The 5,312-nt window shown below is 40.0% G+C and overlaps 1 long non-coding RNA gene across 1 annotated transcript; it reads left to right on the top strand.

The window, feature by feature from the left end:
* Nucleotides 1-252: 252 nt before the first annotated feature.
* LOC123052792 (uncharacterized) lies at nt 253-3,482 on the top strand. The gene is made up of 2 exons (XR_006425075.1): nt 253-1,697; nt 2,648-3,482. It is a non-coding gene; the product is annotated as an uncharacterized lncRNA (long non-coding RNA).
* Nucleotides 3,483-5,312: the final 1,830 nt, after the last annotated feature.

Below are 5,312 nucleotides of genomic sequence, written 5' to 3'. Positions count from 1 at the left end.
ATCGGGGAGAGGGTGGGTGGGTGGCTGGGCTAGCGGCCGGGGGGTGGGTGGTTTATGCGCGGTGAGTGGATGAGTGGGGTGGCTCTTTTTGGTTTTTGTCTGTTTGGGATGGGCGTCTGGTGTTAGCAGAATAAGAAAAAATGTTATAAAAATAAGGTCATAACGGGTGTTATTAGAGTAGACCATCTACCATCTATATATATATAGAGAGGGCTGGATCACGCCCTATATAGAGCGCGCTTCGATCAGAAACAAAAAACCAAACCGAACCAGTGCGTGCCACCCCGCAACCCGTCGCCGCACGCCGCCCCGCAACCCGTAGTACACCTCCGCTCCACCGCGCCAGAAGCCTCCTTCTCCTGCTCCGGCCGCCTCCCTCCCTAGCGCCGGCGGCCTCTCTCCATCCTGGGTCGACCTTCTCCTTCCCCCGCGACGGACGCCTCCCTTCACCATGCGCTGCCCCGTCTGCTTCCACCCGCCGCCGCCGCCCCCTGCTCCCATGAGCAGCTGGCGGCCTCCCTGGTTCCACGCGCCGCCGGCGGTCCTCCTGCTTCCGACCCCCGCCGGCGAGGGCCATCCCAGCGCCGCCAATTGCCGCGACCAGCCTTCCCTACCGCCGTCTTGGTGAACTTCCCCCACCTCGCAGCGGACCGTCAGTTCGTCACATCGCATCGCTGCATCTGGTGGCCACAACACGCCGTCCAATTCGGCAGTCCAACTGCTTGCTCCACGGTCGGTCGCTCAAGGAGCTGCGTGCAGGCCACCCTGTGCTCCGCCCTGGATCCGGCTTGACTTTCTCCATCCAGCTCATCTGCATCTCGATCAACCTCAACTCCATCCAGCTATCTACCACAGGTTATGCTATCTTTTCTAAATCGGATGCCATTTGTGCTTGATGGCTGCTGCTACACTTGCACTGCTTGATCATGGGCATGGTGCTACTAATTGGTGTAGAGTTCTTGGGCCTGCTATCTAGCATTTGCACTGCAACAATCAATCAAGAAAGCAGACATGGAGCAGGATAGCAGGTGTGTGCCATAGATGATGCTGAACTTGTGTGGCTGTTGCAGACGAACTTAGTTGAACTTGGTTAGTTGCTCAAGGAATTCCCCAGGGGATCTGAAGTCCCTCAAGAGAGCGTAGCTCCTTTACTTCTATGTCGGCCGGCCGGACACATCCCTGGAATTTGTTAGCTGCTAATTTTTGTTGTTGCTGCTGCATGGCAAGGTGAGCTAAGGAAGAAGGATTAATTCATGTTGTTTTGATGTTTCAGGAATTGAAAGCATTTGGGAAAGAAAAAAAGATGCTTTTTCAGCTACTGTACATGAGTTGCATTTGAGCCCTCACTATTGTCAGAATGTCAAAGCTAGTATAATCCTTACTGAGTTGCTGCTTTTCTGAATTTTGGTTCCCACACCCAAGTCTGGTGGTTCAGTTATTCAATCTCGACAAGTACTGATAATAAAAAATTAAAAGGTCTTCCATCAAACATGTTCACATAGTATTGTTAAGTAAGTACAGAAGTCATGCTCTTAGTTGAACATCATGCAAGTTCAACTCGGCTTCGGCATCACGAACTGGTTCAGTTCGATCTTGCACGAGTGGGCGGGTCCTTGATGGCGTGTGTGTCAGTTCCACTTGCACGAGTGGACGTCAGGTCACACGAGTGGGCAGCTCCCCGACGGTGAGAACCGCAGGTCAGAACAAGCTCCTAAATGTTCAAATCATCGTAAATGCTGATGAATATTTATGAAATAGAAATTCAAACATTTACTCTCTTTCTGCATATTTAGTAATGATCAGTTTCTATGCTGCTTGTATTAATAGTTCTGAAAGAAGATTGTGTCATGCAAAAAACAAAAGATTAGAACTTGTTCTGAACAATTTTATTGGTTAATTCTGAAAGATGACTGCGTCTTGAAAAAACAAAAAATTAAACAATAATAAGCATTGTTAAACCATGGTATATATTTGCTCCAGAATTAAGAATCATTAGGAAAAATATTTGATTTGAAGCTGTGCTTCCTTCAGAAAAACTCTATATGGTTCTATCTGTTTTTAAGTTCAAATTGTCAAAATATTGAAGTCGTATATTGTCATCGGGAATGTTCAGAAATTAAATTTGGTTTGCGAAAAGTGTGTTAAAAAGAAGAGGTAAAAGAAAACCATTCGGTTTTATTATTATAACACAAGTTCATGTGCTGTCCTCAAGAAAGTTCAAGACATTCTGTTTAGTAACCTCCATGGGGTTCAAATTGTTTGGTTCTGGAAGTCCTAGAGAAAGAGTAGGAAAAAAACCAAATTATGCATTTAAAAACTCAAAAGTTCATGGTGTGTTGTTCAGAGAGAGTTCATAACAATGGGTAGTAAGTTCAGACTGTATTTTAAATAGAAGAGATCACCGGCAGACACCCCTTGCTCCGCCCCCTGATCCGACATTTTTGGTATGAATCTAATGAATCTTCTTGATGCTCTGTTCTTATTCATCTAGTGATTTTTTTCACACAAATTGCAGAAAAGGGTCGCACTTTCTTCCGCACTTAGTTCATGCGATCAATTGTTATAAGTTCGGAGAAGTTTATAATACCTCCAAAGGACTATGAGAATTTGTTTTTTGCATCAAGTGACACTACATCTGTTTTGATAGGATGTCCACAAGGAATGATCTTCCATGACAACCAACTCGTGTGAATTCCTCCACTAAACTACAGTTCGGTCAGTTAATGTTTTCAGTAACACGCTCATTTCCGTTTTCTCATTTTAGTTTAGTACAATTTATTATTTTAGTTCAGTTCAAAAAACTTATTTTAACCATGTAATATACATTGTTGGCAAAGATGACTATAGTTGTTATAGCAAAAACAGTACAAACTTTTTAAAAGTTTCTTTTTGAACTTCTCCCAACTAATATACATGAACTTGATTTTCTTTTTACATGTACTTACAGCATCTCGTTGGATTTTGAGCGTGTGCTTGTAACACAATCAGTTCATATCTCGGGAGACCATAAGTTCAAGTTCACTAGTATTTACAAATGCTGGTAGCAGTGCTAGCATTTAAAAACTTGTGACCTAAGAATTAAGCTTGCATCTTCTTACTTCTATGGAGGCACTGACCTCTTCATTTTTTTAGACCAACCACTGACCCGAGAATTAGCCATGGTGGTGATCGAGGGAGAACACTCGGCTACAGGGGTTCCCAAATTAGTTGTGCATGGACGGCCACCTCAAGCAGTAGTAAAGTTCATCATATGTAGACTGGACATGAACTGAACATGCAACCTCCTGAATGTGCCTGATGATGCTTGACATATAAGTACATGCAAGTCGGCTCATGGATAATATGATTTTTGTGCTGAGGTTGGTGCTATGTGTTCATGTGGGTGCTTGAAAAGTTCTGTACAAGAATAGGCCGATGATTTTTGTGCTGAGGTTGGTGCTATAGATAATATAATTTATGTACATGTATTATATGTGTGGAAACAATTTCTGTCAGATGATAAAAGAAAAAAATGTTTGAATTAAAAATATTGATCAGTACGAGTTAAAAACGGTGGTCCGTTCAGAATAAAAGAAATGGCAGAAATTCAAATTGTAAAAGTTCAAGCAAAAAAAAAACCCATGGAAATTCAAATGGTAAAAGTACAAGTCGTAAAAGAGAGAAGTTCAGAACATCGTTGTAAAAAAATGTTGAGTTAAAAAAAAGAAATAAACAAAACATATTCTTGTTGAATAAAATATCATTCAGTTCGACGATATAAACTATGTAAGTACACGGGCAATGCTACCGTAAACCATTAAAACTTTAAGAGGAAAACCTTACCAAAAAAACAAAGTAAAAGTTTAATAAAACCATTAAAACTTTAAGAGGAAAACCTTACCCAAAAAACAAAGTAAAAGTTCAATATGTGAAAACGTGCTTAGTACAAATCCATACGGAGATCAGCTTGAATACTTTGTTTCCGGAACGGAAAAAAGAATACGACAGGCTTCACCGTATTCAAAATTACTCTGTGAATAACACATCAGTACAAACACACACAAAAGATCAGTACAAGTACTCTGTTTTTTTTTACGAGAAAACAGCATGATGGGTCTCACCGTATTTCAAATTACTCTTCAACGGTTGCGAATTTTGGAAAGCGTTAAACATGACTAAGTTTCGCATTTTCGATATCTTTCTAACGGTATATTATTTGCCCCATTTCGACAAAGTTTAAAAAAAATCGCGTTGGAAATCAAATTTGACTGTATTCTAAATCGAGTTTAAACCGTAAGGAATTAGAAAAACATTTCTATACAAAAAGGTTGAGCATTTTCCATAGCTTTCCAATGCCGTATCATTTGTGTCAATCCGATAAACCGTTTGCAAAAAAATGCGAAAATACGTTTCACCCAAAATTTCACTGTTTTTCAGATTACTTTTAAATCGTATAGAATTTGAAAAAAAGTTAGATATATGGAAGAAGCGAATTTTCACCAGCTTTCCAACACCATCTTATTTGCTCAATTCCGACAAACCATTTGAAAATTAAGTCCAAAATACGATTCGCGTTTTCGGTTTTGAAAAAACGATTTTTTCAAAACTGCTCTTAAACCGTGATGATTTTGCAAAACATTTCTATACATTTGTAATGTAGATGTCAAGAGCTTTCCAACGATATATTACACGCCCTATTCCGACGAAAAGACGATCAATTCGACGTGATGAAAATCATCAGTACAACCACCTAAAACAATCAGTTTAAGTAGGGTAACAGAATAATATTCTGTTACACGAAACAGAATAGCCCAGATATGTATATATATATAGAGAGAGAGGGGGGGGATTTTTTACAATAGCTTACCACAGAACAAGTTAAGATTTTCAACGGTGTAAAAGTTCTCAAAAATTCTAGAAAAAATACTGAACCAACACACCTATAATATAACATGATCCAACAGGGGGATTGAAAATAGTATCTATCAGGTCACTATTCATTGTAAAAAAAAAATCATAGCTCGTAAATGGTTTTGTGATTAAACCTGGAAATTCACATGGCATCACCCTCTCAATATACTGTCTTTCTACACTCCATCCATCCTAAAATAAATGTCCCAACTTTGTAGTGTTCCAACTTTATACTAAATTTAGTACAAAATTGTACCAAAGTTTGAGAGACTTATTTCAGCAGAGAGAGAGAGTAGAATATTTTAAAAATTCAAACATGGTTTTCACAAAATTTTCATTGGAACTTGGTTTCCACGTGATATTCTCGCGGCGGTTGATAGAGGGGAAGCGAAAGAAGTAGGCTCATGTTTATAGCTACACAG

Source organism: Triticum aestivum, chromosome 2D (assembly GCF_018294505.1).
Source record: "Triticum aestivum cultivar Chinese Spring chromosome 2D, IWGSC CS RefSeq v2.1, whole genome shotgun sequence".
NCBI classification, from domain to species: domain Eukaryota; kingdom Viridiplantae; phylum Streptophyta; class Magnoliopsida; order Poales; family Poaceae; genus Triticum; species Triticum aestivum.
Note: the sequence above shows the minus strand (reverse complement) of the source record. Positions and strands in the feature narration are given on the sequence as shown.